Source organism: Balaenoptera musculus, chromosome 2 (assembly GCF_009873245.2).
Source record: "Balaenoptera musculus isolate JJ_BM4_2016_0621 chromosome 2, mBalMus1.pri.v3, whole genome shotgun sequence".
NCBI classification, from domain to species: Eukaryota; Metazoa; Chordata; class Mammalia; order Artiodactyla; family Balaenopteridae; genus Balaenoptera; species Balaenoptera musculus.
Window position 1 is genome coordinate 71,708,109 of NC_045786.1, and position 25,039 is coordinate 71,733,147.

General features: G+C 46.2%; 1 protein-coding gene across 6 annotated transcripts in view; it reads right to left on the reverse strand.

The window, feature by feature from the left end:
• TLN2 (talin 2) overlaps positions 1-24,763 on the reverse strand; it is a 450,559-nt gene extending 425,796 nt beyond the window's left edge. For 4 of the 6 annotated variants that reach the window (XM_036843236.1, XM_036843229.1, XM_036843234.1 and 1 more), the window contains exon 1: positions 24,623-24,762. The gene's annotated coding sequence lies outside the window, so the exon portion shown is untranslated. Of the gene's footprint in view, positions 1-23,795; positions 24,231-24,622 lie in introns of those variants that run through there. The other 2 variants (XM_036843237.1, XM_036843231.1) reach the window with 2 other exon arrangements.
• Positions 24,764-25,039: the final 276 nt, after the last annotated feature.

Sequence of the window (25,039 nt, forward strand, 5' to 3'; positions counted from 1 at the left end):
CTTCCTTTAGAGAAAGCCCAGAAACAAAGCTGGTGAGGAAACAAAGATTCTTCCTGATTGGAGGGGAAAAAAAGAAAGAAAGGTATTGAAGGAAACAAGTCGGGGAAAGAGGGAGACAAATTAAGTGATTTTAATTAATTTATAAAGGCAGGGTGAGCCAGACACAACAGCAAAGATTGAAACCGAGGAGGACCCTTTGGGGCCTTCCCAGGTAAAAAAGTCCCTCCATGTCCCCCATTTCCTGTTTGTAGGGAAAAAAAGCTTTAGTCTCCTAGGCTTCCCTGAGTTCCAAGAGCAGACTCAGGCAGTTAATGATTAGAACAATAGAGTCACAGGCCTCCTAGTTCCTCCCAAAGGGATATAGATAACACTCTGATGCATATCTTTGAGTTGTTCTGCAGAAACTAAGACCCCCATCCAGGTGGAGGAAGGTGACTACATGCTGATCACAAGCATGTAAAACCTAGACCAGTTGGAACCAGAAGGTTGATGATTGAGATTCCGGAAACATCACCCTGTTACGTCGCCACCAACCAATCAGAAGCAGGTCCACGAGCTGATCACGCACCCTGCAAGGCTCACCCCTAATGTTGGCTTTAAAAACCCTTACCTGAAAGCCATCAGGGAGTTCAGGTCTTCTGGGCACAAGCTGCCCCTGCTTGCTTGGTGCCCCACAATAAACACTGTACTTTCCTTTACCACAACCCAGTATCAACAGACTGACTTTGCTGCGGTGTCAGGCAAATTTTGTCAGATACAGAATTATCCCCCGAGACCTTCCTGTCTTGGGGGAAAAGGAGGAGCCTTTGCCAAGGGGTGCCCCTAGACCTGGTGCCATCTCTGAGGCACTCCCAACTTGAGCTCGAAAGGCTGGCTTGTAACTCGATCTGCACCTACACATGAATTGTTAAGATTTCTGAGCCAGGCTGCAACTGTTGTCCGACCTGGGTGCTCTGGGCTTGGAGGGAGAAAAAATGGCAGCTTGGGGAAATGGAACGGGAGCAGAGCCTCCAAGTCACGGGATAGCAGAGCTTTAGTCCAACCATTTTTTTCAGATGAGGATCCTAAGGTCAGAGAGGAGAGATAATTGTCTAAGGTCAATGTCTACATCAGAAGCTAGGAACCCTTATGAACTAAGGGAGAGCCCTCATTCCAGGATACTCAAGCCCCCCTCACCAGGGAAAAGGGGCAGGGCGGCTCCCATAAGGTCAAATGCTAAATAAGCCTCTCTCACACCTGCTTGAGAGCCACCTCTATGAAATGTAATCATCAAGGAAGATAGAGCTCTATCTCCCAGTTTCCAGGGAGGAAGACCCAGGAAACTTTAGTTTAACTAAACTTTAACTTTAGTTGTCACCAGACTCCAAATTGCAAGCCCTACCTCCAGGGGTAAAGACATGACAAAGGTAGCAATTCTATCTTGAAGACAGGAATACAATGCATTGTGTATCCACCCAGCTACATGAAAGACGAAGAATTCTTTCCACCTTTGCACTCTCTAGCTTTGCAGTCCTTGCAGCAGGACGGCTGCGATGTGCATCACATTCAGGTTTAATGTTTATTCAATAACAAAATTGTTTTCTCTCTCTTCTTTCTTTGTGGGGAGGTGTTCTGGGTTGGGAGGAGATTTTGGTTTTGATTGTATTTTTCTAACACTCCTCACAGAATCACCCCAACCTCCACCCAAATCTGACCTCCTAGAAGTTATTTTTAAGTTATTTTTCATTGTAGTTCTCTTAAACTAAAACGGGGTACAATTATGGCTTTATGATGTGATTGGCCATTCGGATGGGGAGGGGCCTCACAACCTGCTCAGAGATCCTAAAAGAAAAGCTGGAACTTGGTCCTCTGAACGCAGCGTGGGGACGATCTCTTCCATCAGCCCCCACGCACCCCAAGGACCACAGATTCCAGCCAGGGAAACAGTCCCAGCAGGTGCCAGAGCCCCTGAGCTGGCTGACTCCCACCCTTAGCAGTGACTGTGCCCTCGGCCAGGAAACACTCTGGCAGCTGCCCCTCTCTCTGGGCAACCCCTAGCAGAGCAGGAATCCTTTCTTACTCTGCCCAGGACGTTCCCCAACACAGACAAGGCATGAATGAATGGAAACCTTTAACTCTTCCTCTTTTCCCTCAAGTCAATACTATCTCCACACTCTGTTTCAGCTGGAAACATTTGTTCCACCAGGAAATGTTTCTCAAACAGAGAGCTCTGTTTCAACTGTTGCAATGAAAACGTCCTTTCAGAAGGATGCTCATCAAACATTTCTGCTATCACACAGCCAGCAGAAACACAGGTGAAAAACATCCGCGTCTTAACCCTGCCGCTTGCTGTGATGTTTCCTCAGCGGAAACCTGTCTCTCCACGAGGCCCTCAGCCAGTTTTGTCACCTCTCCCGTCCTTTCCTCCCTGAGACCTGTCCATCTCTGTCTGTCCCTGACAGGGACATTGTCAAAGGCATCCCTGAGAGGAAATGCTCTGAAACTGATTTGTCCAGTCACCACCAGAGCATGCTTTTTGCAGAGCCTAGTCTGAAGTGAGCTGGATGGATCTATCCATCCAGACTGTGGGCTGTCGTTAAATATTTCTGAGCACTAATGGAAATCTAGCTCTATTTACCCCATCGACTTGGCCTGGGTTACCAGAACGAGAACCCAGCCCAATGTGAATGCTTTGGGAAAGGACCCACCAGTCTGCACATCCAGTTTTTCACTGCTTAAGAACTATATGGCAGTGGTTCTCAAACCTTGGTGTGCATCAGAATACCCTGCAGAACTTGTTCCAACACAGGTTCCTGGGCCCCTGCCCTAGAGTTATAAATCAGGAGGTGGGGGAAGGGCCTGGGGACGCTGTTTCCCCAAGCAGTTCCCAGGTGATAACTGAGGCTGCTGGTCCCAGGAGTACACTTGGAGCAGCTGAACACAGCACCTCAGTCACCAGCTGAATGACAGAGCTGGCTTCTTACCGAACTGGCCTAGCAGCATGGCCAAGCCCGGTGGTTCTCAAACCCAGTCCCCCTGGAACACTGGTATTCTACCACTGAATCAAAGCATGGGATTTCCCCTCAGTTTTCAAAGCAAACTAATAAACCTCTGGCACTAATGACTACTTGCTTCTGTTATAATCTAAAAGGACTTAATTTCTCAACAAATTATGTATTTTTGTTAATACTTCATTGATATATATAAAATAGATAAGCAACAAGGACCTACTACATAGCACAGGGAACTATACTCAATATTTTGTAATCACCTATAAGGAAAAAGAATCTGAAAAAGCATGTGTGTGTGTGTGTGTGTGTGTGTATGTATGTATATATGTGTGTATATATGTATATGTGTGTGTGTATGTATGTGTGTGTGTGTATATACATAACTGAATCACTTTGCTGTACACCTGAAACTAACACAACATGGTAAATCAACTATACTTCAATTAAGAAAAACACTTGAGTTCAACCAATATGACATATGGTTGATAAGAAGTTGTAATGGCCTGGCTGACACAGCCAACACCACACGGAAGGACACCAAAATTCAGTGCACTTGGCCTCCAGCTCAAGTCCCACTTCGCCAAAGCATCTATCTCCTTTGACCACGGCAGCAGGATGTTCTAATCACTTAACATGTCCCGAGACCGCTGGACAAAAGAAGGGTTTTATTGCCCTCAAAACTCAATCTAGTGGACAAAATAAAATGGGCACACACGTTATAACTATTTTAACCAAGGCAATGTGTAACCTATTGCTAAGCTGTGTGGCATAAATATTATAGCTTCAGATTTTCCCACCGAGCAATTAGGCAGCACAGAAATGGCTACATCCTCCCCATGCCTCTGCACTGGAGTCCTTGAGGATCCCCTACTCAAGCTAAAAGAACCATCGTAACGTTTGTCTTCCCAACTTTAATTTTTAAAACGTAACATGCATCTGTCCTTGGCAGAGCATGTAAATCCATGCTCCAACTATGACACAAACATTCTGCCCACGTCCGCGCAGAGCGTGTCCCTGTCCTGGGTGTGCCGTAGGTCACTCAATCTGGTGCCAAGACAAAGAGCCTGGTGTCACATCCCCAACAAAGGGATATTTACCGGCTTGTGATTTTTCTTTCCTGACCTTTATCCCTTGAATGCGTAAGGTGGATAAGCAAGTGAAACCAGCAGATTAAAATATTCTATTTCAATAAAAAAAAAAAGAAAAGAAAAGGAAAACCTACTATGTTAGCTTTAAAGTGGGGGGTAGGGCCAGCACATCTGGATCCAATCATTATAAAATTTCACATTCTCAGCATCTTCCCTCCCATAGGGAAGGCAGCAGAGCACAGGGACAGAGCACAGATGGAATCCCTGGATCCTGACCCAGGCTTTGCCACTAACCCAATGCATGACCTTGGACAGAGTCCATGACCTCTCTAGGGCTCAGTTTCCTAAAGAGTCTTCCTGGCCACAACACACCAGCGGTAACTAGTAATAGGATTCTATTGTTGATGAATCTGTAATGACCTTCACTTTTCCGCTTGATTTTATCTGCAAAGATTCCAATTCTCCTGGGAGGAGACAGAGCCATTGTTCCTTTCTCTCTGGGTCAGTCACTCCCCTTGCCCCTCCTCCCAGTCCTCCCCTCTCCCTGGCGGTCTCTGCACTTCCCCACTTCAGCTTCTCCAAGAGGGGGCTGTGATAAGAAAGAATCCCCGGGAGAGCTTCCCAAATTGGCACTGACTCTCTCCAACTAATGTCTAGCACAGCAGGCCTTTAGTTCATCAAATAAGCTTCTAATTGTCTTTTTGGAAATGTGTGTGGACGCTTATTTGAAGTCATTTGGCAAATGCCTCGCAGGGTATTGTCTCTGACATCGTGCCTGGAGAAGGAGGATTAAGGAGCCTGGAGGAGCGTTAGAAAAACTGCACTCCATCTGATCCTGTCCTTGGATGGAGATTAAACAACTTTTTCAGGGACCCACCACTGGTATGATGCAAACTTCTGCAGCCTCCAAGAACTCAAAGGCGCTGACTTTGACATCTGGACCTAAGTCTCCTCCCAGGAGCAGTGAGAAGGGGTCCTGACAGAGTTAATGGATGCCAAAGACTATGGCACACTTGAGTGGTCCCAGCAGTGCTCTCCTGTCCCCAGGTGTCATTCTTCCCAGATGCAACATTTAACAGGCTGGTGAGGGCCCTGACATCAGGTTAGAGACAGACCCTAAGAGTCAGTAAGGACCACAGTCAAGAGGATGTGTGATCACTCAATTTGGAGTCAGAAACCTGAGGTCAAATCCCTGGCCTAGCATCTCTTCCAGTTCCTCAGGAGATGATCAGACCTTGTTACCACTACCTCCCGGGTGTAAAATGTTGACAGGTGTCCCTGCCCTCTAGGCAAACCCTGCCCCAAATTTATCGTGCATACACGTTTATCTCAGGATCTTATTAAAATGCTGATTCTGAGTCAGCAGGTCTGGATGGAGCCTGAGAGTTCCAGCGAGTTCCCTGGTGATGCTGAAGTTGCTGATCCTTGGAAGGATAGCAAGCTTTAGACAGCAAGGACAAAGAGATTTATGACCTCATCCAGGGTTTCTCAAATATCCCCAGTAAGAATCACCTTGGGGTAACTGTTACATACCCAGATTCTAGGGCCCCAACCCAGATGAGTGCAGGCCGGGTGAGCTGTCAATTTAGCAAGTACTCAGGTGAGTCTTATTATCAGAGAAGTTTGGGAACCCTGGTCTAGATCATCTGCATCTCTCATTTAAAGCTCCTACTCAGCCTGAGGCGGCCCTTGCTTCCTTTACCTTGTTCTCATCAGTTAACTTAAAATCTAGTAACATAGCTCCTGCTTCCGGGGGTTAGGGTTAGAGCACATTTAGAGCTGAAGGCCCTCCCAAACTTTTCCAAGTCTTGGCACACCTGGAAAATGATCATCTTTGTCCAACCTGAGCTCTGGCAGCCCCTGAGGGACTGAGGTAGGGCAGGTGGCATCACTATCTCAGCATACTTATGATCGTAACCATGCTCCCTGGCTAGAAAGCGCTGCTCCCACCTCAACTTCATTGGTCAACGAACAAAACCAACCAACATAGCCCTCCGGTACATCCCCCCATTGTTCTTCAGATGATCCAACACAGAGGAGAAAAAACAAACATACCAAACTCCCATTCTGAGGTTGTCTACAAGAGCCAATGCAGCACAGAGGTGAGAAATACACACACATCTCCAATGACTCACCCTAACAAATTACAGCTAATTACCATGTGCCCAGGAGCATGCACAGTCTGCTTTGTATTTATTATCTCATTGAATCCTTGCAACAAATCATTGATTTGTCTGTTTTATTGAGGACACGGAAGCTTACAATGGTTAGAGGACTCCCCCAAGGTCACACTATGAATGGCGATCGCTGTATAAGAGGTTCCTACATGTAACCCTTTGCAACAATCAACCCTCTTCTGATTTGTTTTAATGCCTCCTGCTCACACATATACCCTCCCAAACTGTGCTTTCCATGAGATCAGGGCTCAGGTCTGCGCCGTATCCACCATGCTCCTCACAGACACTCAGAAAAAGATTTGCCAAACTGATGAATGACTTCAAAGCCAGGGTTCCTCCATGATAACAAGATGCCTCCACCCTACCAGGCTACAGGTGCATCTTGGTTTAAAAGACTCCCAACTGATAAAATACGAATTTATAAGACCTAAGTTGGAGGAAGGATACAGAGGCCTGAAGGATTCTTCTCCCACTTCAGCCATTCCGCCCTCACATCGGGACAAGCCACTTGGCCTCTCAGTACCTTAGTTTCTCCGTCAGCATGGTGGTTTAATTCATCCCCAAAACCTTTGTGAACTCCCACCATGTACTAGATGTGGCACTAAGATGAAGATGATCAAGAAGAATGGGTGGGAGGTCAATCCCATCCCTCAGAGCCCTGTGCCACCTCCACTCCCCCCACCCCACTAAGCACCAACCTAGATAAAGCACACAGAATGCTTTTCAAACATGTATGGAACAGAGGCGGACCTAGGGGAGTCATTTGCATCACAAACGAAATCTTTAATTCGAAAACTAATTCACAAAAAGAATGGCTAAAGTGACAAGTTCCCCTGACACATTTTTTGAGTCAGGTTCATTTAAGTATTATTATGTACAGTAAATTTCACTCTTTTTAAGTGTATGGTTCTATCCATTTTGACAAACACCCGCAGTTCCTGCTGCAATGTTAAAAAATAGATTATTTATCTCTAACTTTTCAAGAATACATTATATAAAGTGATGAGGGCACGTATGGCCCAAAGACACAAAATTAATCTTAGCTCTTCTTTCTGAAAGTGAAGGTCCTCATTCTGCCAGAAGGAAGAACCTAGAAGTAAAAATCTTGTCGGGGGTGGGGTGGTAGGGTGGGATCAATTTGCAGATACATCTGCAAGGCAAGGAGCAGAGAGTACCAAGATCTATTGGTCAAGGCAGTTGAATATCCTTTACTAATTGGAGAGCCCCTCCCCTCAACCCCACACCCTCTCATATGAAAGCATTTTACCAATTTTTTTTAAATATACAAACAGAGCCCAAGAACACAAACCTATTTCTACCAAAGGTCATCCTTAACCACTTGCGCAGTTTAAAACCACAAAGCCTCCTTGAATTCCAAAAACCTCTAATAAATTTCACATTACTATCAATGCTCCAAAGGAATTTACCTGAACAAGGAACATAACTTTTTGTTTTAAGACGTATCTTAAAATGAATTGCATGAGCGTATGTACAAAACGGAGGGGGATGATTGTTCAGAGAGAACTCTAACGATCTGTTAAAATTACATCCCTGCTGCAGAACAAGGTCCTAGTAACTCCAGACTACAAACAGCATTACAAGCCGGAAAATGGCAACAAATGCCAATGTTGATTGTTTGTAAACACAGATTGTTCTTAACCTTACTACGTAGCTAGCTTCTGGTAAAAAGCACAACTGTTTCCCAAGCCCTAGCTCAGTGGCACTCAAACCTCAGTATACCTAACAATCTTCTGATTATGAAAACTCCCTATTCTTGGACCCCACACAGACATACCAAATTAGAATATCTGGGGACTGGGCAGCTAGAGTATTTAACCTTATTCCTGGGTAATTCTGAGAGTACTGACCTAAGGACCACACTCTAGGAAATGCAACCCGCACTAAGAGAGCATGTGTTTTGTTATATAGTCACTAAAATAAAATCAAGTTGGGACTTCCCTGGTGGTCCAGCGGTTAAGACTCCGTGCTCCCAATGCAGCGGGCCTGGGTTCGATCCCTGGTCAGTGAACTAGATTCCGCATACCGCAACTAAAAATACCCCACGTGCCGCAAAGAAGACCCAGCGCGGCCAAATAAATAATTTAAATAAATAAATATTTTTAAAAATAAAAATAAAGTCGACTTGGTGAAGTAACTTGGACACTTATCCTGAGTATGGGTTATAATCTATAGGCTAATGGCCAAGACTGAGTAATGTTGTCATTATTCAGAGAGATTATCATTGTACTATCAACAGATGAACTACACAGTGACAATCTTTTATTAATATTCAGTTGCCAGTTCTAAATGTGGTCCCCAGACCAGCAGCTCAGAATTTTTGAGTCCCACCTGAGAAAGAAAATCTCTGGGGGTGGAGCCTAGGAATCCAGGTCTCAAAAGCTTCTCTAGGTGATTCTTTTGCACTGGGCATGCGCCATCACATTTTAGTTCATGCAAATACATTTTATAACAATAAATACTTAATAGTCACAATTTTTTCTTGTCTTGTCCTCTTGCCAATTCTGTTTCTGCTTTGATAAAGCATGCGGTGTTTGTCATCACACGGCCTCAACTTATCTCCCACCTGTTCCCCACTGTGGTGCAAGGTGCATCTGTACAGCACAGAAAGTTCAAGACAGATTTATTTTTCATTAGCTGAGGGACACTGAGCACAGCCTGGCAGCTGACCCTCCCCATCAGTTTGGTGGCAGGGGTACCATCTAAGAAGGTGATCCCCTCGGGCTCAAAGCACCCCAATTCCAGTGAGCACCTTCCCAGGATGCCTCCTAGGGCCTCCCATGCAAGCCACCAACAGAAAATCAAATAGGAACCTGGCAGTATTGGTGGGTTCCCCTGCAAAAAATATTATGTCCATGGTAGACTGCATTCATTCTCACATGTTGGAGTGCATCACAACCTCCAGAGGAAATGATAAAAATACAGATTCCTTGGTTGTAACCTCAGCTTCTGGTTCAGTAGTATTCCAGAAAGTCTCCTCAATCTGTATTTTTAACGAGTCTCCCAGGAGATTCTTATGCATATCAAGACTTGAGAAATCACCAGTGTTATGGGAGAAACCTAGGATACAGAGGAGAAAAATCTGAGCTTGAATCAAACTTAGCCAGTATTTAGTGTGTAAACCTTGATACATATCAATTTCCTCAAAGTAGAAATAATACCTGCCTGCCATGATCATTATGATGGCTAAAAATAGAGACAAGACCTTAGGAAAATGTGAAGTCCCAGGTGTAGGTCAGTGTAACTGGCAGGTGCAGAATTCCGCCACTATAATGGACGAGGGTCCCTTAGCCTAAAGAGGTAACTTCAGTAACAAGCATTCCATGTCAGATGCTGATTCTGAGAAACAAGTCAGTTTGACAATCTATGTTATGCCTTGAATTGCGTCCCCTCAAAAAAGAAATGTTGGGGATTTCTCTGGCAGTCCAGTGGTTAAGACTCTGCACTTCCACTGCAGGGGGCGTGGGTTCGATCCCTGGTTGGGGAACTAAGATCCCACATGCCGCGTGGCGTGGCCCCCCCAAAAAAAGAAAGAAATGTTGGACTCCTAACTTCCCAGTCTCTCAGAATGTGACCTTATTTGGAAATAGGGTTTTTACAGAGGTAATCAAGTTAAAATGAAGACATTACAGTGGGCCCTCACTTATCTATTGTGACTGGTGTCCTTATAAAAAGGGGAAATTTGGACACAGAAACAGACCTGCCTAGGGAGAAGATGGCCATTGACAATCCAAGGAGAGAGGCCTGGAACAGATGCTTCCTCACGGCTCTCAGTAGGAACCAACTCTTGCCAACACCTTGATCTCGAACTTCCAGCTTCCAGAACTGAGGCAGTAAAATTCTGCTGTTTAAGCCACCAGCCTGTGGTACTGTGATGCGGCAGCCCTAACAAACTCAATCTGTCAGGTTCCAATTCAGGAGCAAAGTGCCCCTCTCCGACTCCTTCTGTGAGGGACATTTGGCCACCTGATGCTTCTCAGATTCCACAGGGCTTGTTCTCATATCTTCATCAGGTATGTTCATAAAATCGCACATACCCTATTTGTCAGGTCCAACAGAGAGCCAGCTCTGGGGGAACAGGGCATCACTACTGGCTCTGCCGTGCAGTCTGGAGCCTGTAGCAACTGTCACAAACTCAGAGCTCTAACATATCTGCAAGCTCACCAGCAAGAGCCAGCAAGTGGTTTTTCATTCTTATAAAATTGTGCAAACCTGCCCTGCACAGTCAATCACTCTCCCTTTTCCTCTATCAGGGCAGCACCCGTGGCCAGCTTCTCGCTTCCAGCTGGTCTGAGAGCTGGTAGGTCACCCTCAACATGCAGGTACCAACAGACCCTAATCAAGAGCACCCATAAAAACCCTCAGGAGATGATTCTCTCAAACTGAGTTCAGCTTTCATTCTTGCCTAAATAGTTCAAAACACACTAGGAACGTGCCCCCGAAGAAAATATAAAGCCCTTCCAAGATGCATTAAAACTGTAACCCTGCAGGGTCTTACTCAGTAACCAGAGGGAGTGTGGGAGAGAGAGGAGCAGACTGGCCTGGTTGAAATGATTGTCCAGCATCAGGAAGGAGCCGTGTCTGTCCAGAGTGCAAGGCCGGCAAATATCTCCCCTGCTGGGCAACTGTCACCAGTGCCCTGGCTGATTTTACCCCCTACGCACCCTTCCTGGGTGACTTCTCCTAGGAGCCTCCCTAGGGAATTTTAAAAAAAAAACAGTGTCCAGGTCCCACTCTCAGAGATTCCAAATCAGGGGGTGGTTTGGGAACCAACACAATCAGCAGGTTTAAGGAGCTTCCCTGGTGGTTCTGATGCACACCCACAGCCTAGAATCACAGTCATGAATTAAAGTCGGGGTCCCCCCAGACGTCCCAGGAAAAGAAGAGAGTGCCCAGTGGTGGTCAGGAGAGTGGGACTCCAGTGCCAGCTTTGCCAAGTGGCTCCAGTCAGTCTCATCCTTCTGGGACTCAGTTCCTTCCCTGTCAAAGGGAGGGGCTGACCTAGAACCGCTCAGGCTCCCTTTTTAAAGAAATAAAACACTGATGATAAAAATAAATAGGTCCGGGACTTCCCTGGTGGTGCAGTGGTTAAGAATCCGCCTGCCAGTGCAGGGGACACGGGTTCGATCCCTGGTCCGGGAATATCCCACATGCCACGGAGCAACTAAGCCCGTGTGCCACAACGACTGAGCCTGTGCTGTAGAGCCTGCGAGCCACAACTACTGAAGCCCACGCGCCTAGAGTCCGTGCTCCTCAACAAGAGAAGCCACTGCAATGAGAAGCCCGCACACAGCAACAAAGACCCAACACAGCCATAAATAAATAAATAAATAAATTTATAAAAAAAAAAAAAAAAAAAAAAAAAAAATAAATAAATAAATAAATAGGTCCCACAAAGACATCTACTCTTTCTTCCTGGATGTAGCAGACCCGACGGCTTTGTGGCTGCACGTCAGGCTGCCCGTGGCTGACATCTTACCCAGAGGGAGAGCTCCTTTAACCCCGAGGGAAGGGCCCAGGACTGACAGGTGCTGAGCCCAATGGAGAGCCCTTCAAGGAGAAAATTAAGCCTCTTAAAGCGCCCTCAATGCAACCTCTCAAACCCAGGAATAATCTACACTCCCCTTGGAAGATGTGCCACACATGATCTCAGGCCACACTCGGGAAATATCTCCACTTACATCAAACTAGGTCCCGGACACGGATGCCAAGTAATTCAACGGGCAGTCGTGAAGCATGCAAACAGAAGGAGAGGGGTCTTGATTTAAACACACAAAGTTTGGAGCCTGGGTGCTTGCGAGAGCAGTGCAGAGGGCAGCAAGGCACACTTCAGCCATCTGCAGGAATTCACTCAGCCAGGGCCTCAAACATCGTATGAGGAAAGGGAGACATCTCTCTGTGCGGTCAAGTGGACTCTGGGGACAAGTGATGCACCAGCAATTCACCAGAACATTGAGGTCAGTGATAAACACTTAAGGCAAGTGAACTTAACGTCTTCAACCCAGCGGCGAGTGACCAAGCAGACGTTTAAGAGCCCCTCTTCAGAGATAAAAGCGAGAGGCAGCCATTTGTCTCTGTCTAGCTGTCCTCAGCAGGTGCCTTCCACCACTCAACAAGTATTTAACAAGGGCGGGCTTCATTCATTCAGTGCTTGAACCCCTAACTCTCAGCACATGACCTAAGAAACACTGCCCCCAAGGGACAACACTTTTCCACCTCAACATTACTCTCTTCCTTGGCTCCAATCTGGAAAACAATGACTTTACCTCGTGGAAGGCTAACTCTATAACCAGCAAGTTTTCTTCATCAATTACTCACATTAAAATTTTTTTGTTGAATGAACCTATCTATGAAACAGAATCAGACTCACAGACAGAGAATAGACTTGTGGTAGCCAAGTGGGAGAGGGGTAGGGGAGGGATGGATTGGGAGTTTGGGATTAGCAGATGCAAACCAGCATATATAAGATGGATAAACAACAAGGTCCTACTATATAGCACAGGGACCTATATTCAGTATCCTGCGATAAACCATAATAGAAAAGAATATGAAAAAGAATGTATGTATATGTATAAATGAATCACTTTGCTGTACGGCAGAAATTAACACAACATTGTAAAGCAACTATACTTCAATTAAACAAAAATTTTGTTGATTATCTATCATGTGCCAGATGTTGTTTCAGACACTTGGGGACACAAGTCCCAGCGATGTTTTCTCTCATGAGCTTACATTCTAGTGCTATGAGACAGACAATAAATGAATCATGTATGTAACACAGGCAGACCTCATGTTACTGCACCTCACTTTATCGCGCTTTGCAGATACCATTGTTTTTACAAATTGAACGTCTGTGGCAACCCTGCGCCAAACAAGTCTAACAGGACCACTTTTCTATCAGCATTTGCTCATTTCCTGTCTCTGTGTCACATTTTGGTAATTCTCACAATATTTCAAACTTTTTCAATATTATTATATTTGTTATGGTGATGTGCGATCAATGATCTTTGATGTGACAACTGTAATTGTTTTGGGGGCGCCACAAACTGCACCCATATAAGATGACGAACTTAATCAATAAATGCTTGTGTTCTGACTGCTACACTAACCTGCAGCTCCCTGTCTCTTTCCCTCTCCTCCAGCTTCCCTGTTCCCTGAGACACAATACTGAAATTAGGCCAATTAATAACCCTACAAAGGCCTCTAAGTGTCCAAGTGAAAGGAAGGGTCACACATCTCTCACTTTAAATCAGAAGCTAGAAATGATTACAGTTAGTGAGGAAGGCATGTCCAAAGCCCAGACAGGCCAAAAGCTAGGTCTCTTGTGCCAAACAGCCAAGCTGTGAATGAATGCAAAGGGAAAGTTCTTAAAGAAAATTGAAAGTACTACTTCAGTGAACACACAAACGATACAAAAGGGAAACAGCTTTATTGCTGATATGGAGAAAGTTTTGTTGGTCTGGATAGAAGATCAAACCAGCCACAACATTCCCTTCAGCTAAAGCCTAATCCAAAGCAAGGCCCTAAGTCTCCTCAATTCTAGGAAGGCTGAAAGAGGTGAGGAAGCTGCAGAAGAAAAGTGTGAAGCTAGCGGTGGTTGGTTAGTGAGGTATAAGGAAAGAAGCCATCTCCATAACAGAAAAGTGCAAGACAAAGCAACAAATGCTGATGTATTGGGTTGGCCAAAAAGTTCATTCGGGTTTTTCTGTAACATCTTCCGGAAAAATCCAAACGACCTTTTTGGCCAACCCACAGAACCTGCAGCAAGTTATCCAGAAGATCTAGCTAAGATCATTAACGAAGGAGGCTACACTAAACAACAGATTTTCAATGTAGATAAAACAGCCTTATACTGCAAGAAGATGCCATCTAAGACATTTCATAGCTGGAGAGGAGAAGTCAATGCCTGGCTTCAAAGGACAGGCTGACTCTCTTGTTAGGGGCTAATGCGGCTGGTGACTTTAAATTGAAGCCAGTGCTCATTTATCATTCTGAAAATCCTAGGGTCCTTAAGAATTATGCTCAATCTACTCTGCCTGTGCTCTGTAAATGGAGCAACAAAGCCTGGATGGCAGCATATCTGTTTACAACATGGCTTACTGAATATTTTAAGCCCACTGTTGAGACCTTACTACTCAGAAAAAAAGATTTCTTTCCAAATACTACTGCTCATTGACGATGCACCTGGTCACCCAAGAGCTCTGACGGAGACGTACAATGAGATGAATATTTTCCATGCCTGCTAACACAACATCCATTCTGCAGCCCATGGATCAAGGAGTCATTTCAACGTTCAGGTCTTATTCTTTACGAAATACATTTTGTAAGTCTGTAGCTGCCATAGACAGTGACTCCTCTGATAGATCTGGGCAAAGCAAATTGAAAACCTTCCAGAAAGGATTCACCAGTCTAGATACCATTAAGAACACTTATGATTCACGGTAAGACGTCAAAATAACAACATTAACAGGAATTTGGAAGACATTGATTCCAACCCTCATGGATGACTTTGAGGGGTTCAAGATTTCAGTGGAGGAAGTAACTGCACATGTGGTGGAAAGATCAGGAGGACTAGAATTAGAAGTGGAGCCTGAAGATGTGACTGAATTGCTGCAATCTCATGAGAAAACCTGAATGAATGAGGAATTGTTTCTCACGCGTGAGCAAAGAAGGTGGTTTCTTGAGATGGCATGTATTCCCGGCGAAGACGCTGTGACGATTACTGAAATGACAACAAAGGATTTAGAATATCACATAAACTTAGCTGATAAAGCAGCTGCAGGGTTTGAGAGAACTACTCCAATTTTGAAACAAGTTCTACTGTGGGTAAAATGCTATCAAACAGCACGGCATGCGACAGAGAAATTGTTCGTGAAAGGAAGAGTCAATCAATGGGGCAACCTTCATCGCTGTCTTGTGTTAAGATGTGGCCACAAGCACCCCAACCTTCAGCCACCACCTCCCAAACTGGTCAGCAGCCATCAACATAGAGGCAAAACCCTCCACCAGCAAAAAGATCATGACTCTCTGAAGACTCAGAGGATGGTTAGCACGTTTTTGCAATTCAATATTTTTTAATTAAGGTATGTACATTGTTTTTTGTAGACGTAATGCTATCGCACACTTTTAGTAGACTACAGTACACTGTAAATATACACTGGAAAACAAATAATACGTAAGACTCTATTTTGATATTCACTTTATTGCCGTGGTCTGGAACGGAAGCTACAATATCTCCCAAGTATGCCTGTATCAGGGAATAATAAATGATATGAAAACAAAGAAGAGGCTGAGAGCAGGGGCTGGGGGATGCCAGGCAGGCCTCTAAGGAGGTGATACTGGAGCAGACTCCTAAGTCAAGTGAAGTGTGAGAGAAGAGCCCCCTCCTTCAGAAGGCAGGAGGGGGAGGATCCAGCAGCAGAGCAGGAGCTGGAGCGGCCAGAGTGCAGGAGGAGAACCAGGTGAGGATTGCAGTGCAGAAGCCAAGCGAAGACAGCCAAAGAGAGAGTTGGCTAACTGCTGCCGAGAGGCTGCAGGCGATGACAACTAAGAGTTGGCCATTAGGTGTCACTGGTACCTGAAGAAGCATGGTTTTGGTGAAGGGGGCGTGGGGCAGAAGCCAAACTGGGGTGGGTTCAAGACAGAATGAGAGGGGAAATGGGGCAAAATGTAGGACAGTTTTTTTTAGAAAACACTTACTCCAAGGGAGAATGAGGAATTGGAAGAACAGCCAACTAGGATATTGGGTTGAGAGTGTTTTGTGGTTGCTGCTTTCTCCCTTAAGATGAGAGATACTAGAGCATGTTTCTCATGGAGATGATCCATCAGCGGGAGAAAACTAATGATGCAGAAGGGAAAGGAGATTCGTGCATGAGTGAGAGCCTTGCATGCCAACAGGGAACGGGCTCCAGTTCACATGTGGTTCCAGTGCTGTGTGGTTACGGTGCAGGGAGGCTAGCAGATTTAGCACAAGGAGATGATGAAACTAGTTCCTAACTGCTTCTTTTTTCTCCATGAAATAAGCCAAGTCATCAGCTGAGAGTGGGGTGGGGACAGAAACATAGTGGGCTGGGCAGTGTCAAGAGTTGGCCTTGAGGTTTATGGTCATAAATCAAAAGCAAGACGATGCAGATGGCTGGTCTTCTCCAGCCAGGTTCATCAGCCTGAGGCAGGAGCACAGTGGGCAGAGGGTGGGGGTTTTCCCAGGAAAGTAAGACGAAGGGAGAAATGGTCAAAGAGGTTGAGGGTGTATGGAAGCACCTGGGGGTAGGGGTGGAGGGGAGAGTGGTAGGAGGTAATAAGTATGACGGACGATGAAGTGGAAAGGTCACCAGGTCAGAGCCCCATGTAGGGTGCAGGATAGGTGGAACAGGGTAATAACAGGAATAAGACAAAAGAGAAAAGGTGAGGGTCGGACTGGAATGCTTGCCAAGATTTTGGTGGAGGTACAGTTACTGGTAATGATAAGGTCCACAACTGTGGCTGCAAGTTTAGTGGGTAATAAAATCAACTTAGTGGGTCATGACCAGCAATTTTTTTTAATGACACAGAATAAAAAGTATGCAACTACATTATACCTAGTAAGGGTAAACACTGTTTCGTGAAACTTGTTTCAGTTGTGTGTGTATTTGCATTGGGTCTCACATAAGATGTATTTCTCCTATGGATCGGGGTTAAAAAAAAAAATACCCAGGACACCAGGGCACGGTTTCTCTACCATGGCACTGCTTACATTTTAGCCCACGTGATTCTCTGTGGTGAGGGCTCTCTGGTGCACTGTAGGGTGTTAGCAGCATCCCAGGCCTCCCCTCACTAGATGCCCGTAGCACCCCTAGACATTGCCAAATAGCCTCTGGGTGGCAAAACTGCTGAGAACCAGCAGCCTAGAAATAACCATGGGAGGGATGGCTGAAGTGGCGAGAGAAAAAGATAACTAAAAGAGAGTTGGTCAAAGGACTGAATTGGGGGGACAATCTATATAGATGTCCAAGTTACCAAAAATGTTGATGGGAGGAGGGACTGTGGGCCAGATGAACAAGATCTTCAAAGAATGAGGCAAAACAACTACTGAAGCCCGGGCGCCTAGAGCCCGTGCTCCGCAACAAGAGAAGCCACCGCAATGAGAAGCCCGCGCACCGCAACGAAGAGTAGCCCCCGCTCGCTGCAACTAGAGAAAGCCCGCGTGCAGCAACGAAGACCCAACGCAGCCAAAAATAAATTAATTAAATAAATTAATTTAAAAAAAAAAAAAGAATGAGGCAAAGTGACCCAGAGGGCTGTAGACGAATGTTCTCTACCCCGGCTACACATTAGAATTACCTGGAAAACTCACCCACCAATGCCCAGGCCCCACCCAGACCAACCAAATCAGAATCCCCAGGTGACCCCAGTGTGAAGCCAGGGTGGAGACCCCTACAGAAGATGCCCACTCTCCAAGGCCCAGCTGAAGTATGACCTCCTTCATGAAAATTTCCCTCCTATTTCACTTCTTTCCATACACCCCACTCATCACAACGAATCTTGCTTTGCTTATAACTTACATGTGAAATCATCAGAAAAGAAGAAAGCCATTAAAATTAAGCAGCTAAAAACAGAACAAGTGTTTACCTGCTGAAGAATTTTAGAATTAGGAGATGCGCTAGCGGGGAGTCTTTCAGGGAAACTTCTTGAGCTTCAGGTCAGCCACTCCTCTGGAGGGCATCCAGACAAGTGAGGGTCCCCGAGCACAACCCAGCACTTATGTGTCACTGATAAGCATTGTTAGAAATATGTCCCCTCTGGAGACACTGTAATAAACACTTGTTGAAATTAATGACTATTGTACTTCATCCCCACCCCACCCCAAATGCACCCATGACTAGATTACAACAATTTAAGCACCATTTATTATCTGATCACCATTTTCTTCGCAATACCCTTCACATGTAGCCAACTTTTTATTAAAAGCAATCAGTGACATCAAATCTTGAATATGTATATACGTATGATGAAAAACAAAAAGACAGGAACCAGAGACTAATAGTCTTCTCCGCTTTCCCATGAGAAACCATTACAGAATATTTCAAATATCCCTGAACTCTGACGTTCACTGTTGATTAACCACATACAACCATGTATGAAACATCACTACATCCCCAAACACCTACAAAAGATACAGAAAACAGTTAAGTAAAATAACTCAAATATTTCTTTTTCCCAGCTTGGTGAAACTGATAAAACTGAGTTAACTTGCCTTGATTGGCACCCTAACTTTCATCCATGAAAGGGCAGAGCACTGGCTAGACAAGAACACAAGAGCTGCAAAACAGAGGAAGCTGTTCCTCTACACCAGTGGTTTGCAAAGCGTGGTCCAGGACCAGCAAGATCAGCATCACCTGGGAACCTGGTAAAAATGCAAATTATCAGTCCCCACCCAAGACTAACAGAATATGAAACTGTGGCCTAACAAAGTGGGTTTTAACAAGTCCTCCAGGTGATTCTGAGGCATTCTCTCCTGGAAACCACTGAATCTAAACCATGGTTTTCAAATTTGCAGCACAGCTCTGGCTTCCAGGGAGTTGAGACTCTGAGCCTCCCACTAGCATTCACAGAATCACGTGGTATGTACTTTTTAAAATGTGAACAGAGATTCCATTGCTTTTGAAAGTTTCATTTTTTTGTAGTGACTGCCAAGAACTGAAATACTATCAAGTTTCAAAAATCACATCAAGGGGCAGGATTGAAAATGGTACACAGGGAGAGCAATCAGCTAAGCTAAAGATAGTGTGGAAGGAGACCAGGGTTCAAATGACAGCAGAGTCATCTAACAGCAACTCTCTGGGGCTCAGGAAAAGCAAGTTTGAGGAGATGCTTCTCCTCTCTAGGAAGACTCTTCAGTTGCCCAGAAGACCTCCCCTCCACCTTCAGAATGGGATCAGAGAAAGTCAAGGAAAAGGAGACTGCTTGCTAAGAGCTTTCATGACCTCTTATTGTCACTCTCCTGGGAGACAGAGGTAAATAGCTCTTCCAGAAGCCATGGCTTACCCTGAAGGAATTTACTTAAACTTGGGAAATCTCAGAATTTTAGAAGATAATTAACTGAAAGTTTCCAAAGAGACAAGAGATTGCTGCAGAAGGCATCAGAGAAAACATGATATTGCCCAAATTTGTTTCTGAAATGGTTCCAGACAAATTTCCTATTCATTAACCAAATAATACTTTAAAGAGTTTTCATACAGAAAAGCCTGCAAGTTTGAGCAAGTAAACCATTCAAGGTGTATAGGGAGCAAGTTAATCACCCCTCTGCCCCAATGCTAATTTTAAACAATATTTAGTTTTATGTGTCCTTCCATATCTTTCTCCAAGCTCATACACCTAGGGCTTCTTTTTTAAATCGGAAATAGAATCATACTATTGATACATATGATACTCAGCAACTCGATTTTATTTACATGTAATGTATCATAGACATCCTTCACAAAACAATCCAGAGTAGCTGCACCCTATTTTATTCATCCTACTGATGGACATTCATGTTGCTTCTAGTTTATTTACTGTAGTAATCCTGCAATAAACATCCTCACACACAGATCCCTACATGCTGATGTTTTTACTTCTGTAAGAAAGGATTCCAAATATGCAACTGCTGGTTCATATGGCATACACGTTCCAAATTTTCACCAAAACTGTCTGCTTTCCCTAAAGCCTGCACCAGTTCATACTCCCCCCAAGAGTCTGAGGGTTGCCCCCCAACCCACCTAATGGAGGATGTTACCAATCTTTACAACATGAATTAATTGAACAGAAAACTAATATCTCTTTGTTTTTTAATTTGCATTTCCCTGACCATTATGTACATTGAGGATCTTTTCACATGTTTATGACCATTTGTACCTCTTATCTTAGGAATTGCCTGTTCACATCCTTTGTATATCTTTGATCATGCTGTCCTTCAAGTACTGTTTAATTTCACACTAATCCCCTCTCGCCCCCGGAATCTGTGAGATGTGTCAAGTATAAAAGAATATCACCCTCTAGGAACTCAGTGTGTGGGGTGAAGCCAGGGGATGATTTCTTAGCTTGAAGTACACGGTAAGCCCTCAAAAACAATTTCTGAATAAGTGAATAGCAGGCTTAGAGAATTCTGTTTGTTAAGAGTGCAGCTAAAAGAGTAAAAAGGAAACACAAATATTCACTACTTGTTCTGCATATTCAGAACAGCATCACTTTGGCTGAAATTAAATTGTTGGTTAAGGGAGAAACAAAACCATGGTCTTGGCACTGACTCTGACAATGCACTGTGAAACGGGTGGCAAAAGAGCCCAGTCTTAATTCATAGCTCTGGGTGGTACATAAACAAAGGCTCTCAAAACCAAGTGACACCTGCCACTAAGCCACAGGCTGTTAATTTGGTCAATGGACAGGAGAAGCCTTCCTTAAACATTTTGTTCTTTTTCGGTTTTTTGTCTCCAACGCCATCCAAGATTTTTTAGCCTTTCAAAATCTCCTGCTTATCGGGGAAGGGGAGCGAGGAGGGCCTGCAGGGTGTTGTGACAGAGTTCAGATTACTTAACTCTTTTAACTTTAGGCAAAACATCTGGTTATACCCAGCATCTATCCCCATTATTTGCAATAGTTCTGTTTGGCTTATGTCTTAACTAGTATCCTTTTTAAATATATAAGTAATAGGATTAAAAAGTTCTGGGGGAAAGTACTGTAATTAAAAAGGCACCAGTTGGGTATGGTAAGCTGTAATTCTGGTCCTGCTTATTAAGTTTTCCTTCTTGGCTTTAATTTTTTTTTGTACCCATAAAAATAACTTTGAATTATTTAACTCTTTTTTAGTACTTCCTGTATTGGCTAAACACCACCCCAAATCTCCAAGAAAACATTATGACTCAAAAGTTCTGGAGTAGTAATGTCACAGAACACAAGTTTTAGACACTGTCCCAAGAGTCAGGCATGCCCCCCACACACACACACACACACACACACAGCCTGGTAACTTGACAGGCAACTCTCCAAAATGAATAGGCATTTTCTCACCTCTTGAAGTTACAAAATCTTCTTAATAGGAAAAAAATTGCAGGAACTTTGATCAAGCCATGAGGTTATAATAAGAATCAGGCAAGAGGCAACAAAGCACAATTTATAACACTTTGTTAAGAGAGGCATTAAAAAAATAAATAAATATTGAGGTAGTATACTTGGGAATGAAGACTGAAGGGTTTGTAATAAAACTTCTCTTTTTTAAATCTTTTATTTTAGCATTATTAAGAAAACTCTTTTAAGACTTTTATTATGTAATGTTTAGCACATGCACAAAAATATGTGACACACACACACACACACACACACATATATATATATATATATATAGTTATAAAGCACAATCCTAAGATGAATAAATACATCTTTAGATTTTTTTTTTTTTCCTGAGCATAGTTGGTAAAGATTTAAATTGTTCATCACCTGTAACCATCCTTAACTGTTCTTAGGAACAAATGATCTGCTGGGAGCCAGGAGTGGAGGAATGGGGGAATCAGTATAATTTTGAGCTATAAAAGAAACTGGACTAAAGCAAATAAATAACACACACACACACCTATTTCTAAAACCTGACTTTGCTTAAAAATACTCTAGGGAACAGTGTTTGAAAAACCCTGAACAAGTAGATTTAACAGCAAGTGAATTCAAGACCCATATAAATAAACCTTTGCCTAGAAAGAATTTCCCCAATAACTAATTGAACAGGATCATTTTAAAAGTGCACCTTCCCTTTGGAGGTAGAAGCACAACATCAATGCCAAAAACAGAAACTCTAATAACTCTTTATTATCTCCTTGATGACCTGAGTGGGTACAAAGGCAGAGAGAAACCAGTGACTTCCCCGATCTGAGGAGCCCTGTGTTTCTGGGATTCAAGGTACCACTTCTAAGACTGGGAACTTTACAAAAGGGATGGAGGTGTTCAGCAACTGATTTGATTCTCTCCTAAATTAATTATGCTAATTCTAGATAAATGTATCTTAGGCTCAGGGTGTTCTCCACAATTCTAGGGCTCAGTGAAAACAAAATTAGCATTCGTGCAGGTATCCCTCCTCTCTCAAGGCCATTTGTCTTGTCACACCACCGCACCTCCAGGGTTTTTGCATGGATATCCCAAATCAGCCAACAAGGAAGATAAAACCTTGGAAACCCAGTGGCTGACATTCCCACTAGAGGCATTTATTGAAGTGGACAGACGCAAAAGCAGCCTAATCCCTGACAACAAAGGGCACATCTCCGAGATGAAAGCCTCCCCCCATCCCCTACATCCCTTCTGTGATCCCCTGAAGCCTCTCCAATGACAAAGCCCCAAAGTGCTGACATGACCTCAATAGTATGGCATCATTTCTCTCGCCAAGGAGAAAGGCTGGCACGTTCCTGCCAGCGAACTGTAAGTCAGCCAACACGCCCCTCCCCTGCCCCTTCGCAAAGCAGAGATCACAATCTATTTCAAAAGTAAAGATTCCCCACCGCCCACTCCTGAGGAGCCGCCAACTCCAAGCTCTGGAGGAGGGAGGATAGCGCGCAACCTGACGAATGCCACAACTCAGCACCCCGGGTACTATCAGAAGCCAAAGTAAGTGGTACTAAGAGCACCAGGCTGCTTGTAATTTATTACATTTTGGGGGTCCAGTTCTCCGGAACATCATCCCTGCTCTCCCGTCTTTAATTGTGTCTTGCACAACGCCAACACTTCAGCTCATTCCTCTCTCACCGTCTGGAAATAGCCAGAGGTTAGTTTTCACCACGAGACAGGGACTGTGAATCAATCTCCTTTCCCCAGGTCACCTGGGCTCTTCACGGGCAGCAAAAATCCAAGTTTCCCCACGCGTCACCTGAAGCCCCAACTTCTGGAAACGCCCCGCCTTAACCTCGCCCCCACGAGCTGGCACCGCGGCGACAGACGAGCACGCAGCCGCGGGCGCTGCTGCTGTCGCGGCCGCAGCCAGGGAGGCGAGAGGAGGCTCGGGCTGGTGTTCCGCCCCGAAGCCCCCGCAAGCCAGGCCGTCGGCCCCGACGCGAAAACCGGGCGCCTTCTCTCCGCGGGGAGTGAGATCCCGCGTTCTGCGGAGCGCCCAGGCGGATCCCCGCGCCGGCAAAACGCTCCGCACCGGTGCCCGGCCGGGGGACGCGGCCAAGCGCACGGCTCCCGCGGAGCGTCCGGGCCGCCGCGGCGGCAGAAGAGGGGCGTGTTTCTTGCGCCTCGGGGCCCGACCGCCGCGTCTCGGCGGGACCGGGGAAGGAGGCGAGCCGAGCGCGCAGTCCCAGGCGGCGGCTCTCGGCCCTCAACCCCGGCGGGCCGGGCTGGCGACGCGCTGCAGCCCGCGCGCCCTTGCGGGGACAGGCGCGGTGCGCGCCCTGCGGGGCCGCCTCCGTGCCGGCCTGGGCGCGCAAACTTTCCGAGCGAAAACCGCTCCAGCCTCTCCAGCGGGGGCGCCGCGCTCTCCCCCGGGCCCACCAACTGTTCGCCCCCTCCCCTCCGTAGCCAAGACCCACTGAAAATATGGCGCCCTCGAACGTCGTTCCTCGGTCCCCTCAGGGAATCCCGAAATGCCTGTCTCCAGGACCCCCGGCTCCCGGTGGGCGCGAAATTTCAGCTCCTGGGGCCGAGGAAGGAGAGGGCGACCCTGGTCCAGCGCGAGGCCAGCGGCACTGAATCCCAATCCTCCCCTAGCTCTAGGTCCCTCAGCGGCCAGCAGTTTGCTAGTGGCGAGATTGCCAAGTAAAGGGGAATCGTGGAATCGGCAGGTCTGAGAGTCCGGGACTGGGAAAGGAGCTCCGCACCGGCCGGCTGTCTTTGCCTGGAGCCCGGCCGGAGACTTGTTTGCAAAGTGGCGCTGGAGTCGGGGAGACCAGTGCTGGAATGAAGCCGCTCCGCCCGCGCCAACTCTCCTGGCGCGGGGACCCGGCCGGGGCTGAGGGGACACTCCATGCAGGCGGGGCCGCTTTTCAAAGCCCAGTTACCGGAAACCCAGCGGGAGCCCCGGAGGGGACCGGCTGCCCACGGCTAGGAATCCGCTCTCGGGCGCCGGCTGCGAGGCTGTTTGCAAACCGCGGCGCCCGGGTCCAGTGCAGTGAAACATTCATGTGCGATAGACAGGTGCATTAATTTAATTTTATTTTTATTTTCTGCAAAAAAGCCCTCCTAGAACATCAAATCTGGGAGCTTTGCGGGGTTTTTTGCATCACTCACGAGATGCAAAAGGAAGGAAAAAACCACCCACATTTTCCTTCTGTAGAGGGGAGGGAAAAGACACGAGAAATTCATGCAACGTGCATGCAGCTGGAGGAAGAGGAAAACCCGAGTGAGTCGTGAGCCTTACCGGCGGATGCATTTACTGTCTCACTGCAGAGCGCCTGCACCGGAGTGCAGCCGGCGACCCCCCGCGCGCCCGGCGACAGCTCCGCTCCCGCAGCCGCCTCAGCCGCTGCCGCCGCCGCTGGCTCCAGGCGCGGAACAAGAGCCGAGGGCGAGCGCGAGCGCACGGCCCGGCGCGCCGGGAGGGCAGGAAGCGCGTCATCACTCGGGGACGGCGCGGCTCCGCGCGGCTCCGGTCCGGCCGCGGTGCAGCGCGGCAGCCGGGCTGGGCTGGCACGGGCGCCCGCAGGCTCCTCCTGAGTCTCTAGCCTGCTGTCCGGTGGTGGGAGGGTCCGCGAGGCAAGGCGACGCGCCGGCCGAGCTGTCGCAGAAGTCGGGCTCTGCTATGCAAGGGGGGGAGGGGATGCACCGTCTTGGGGAA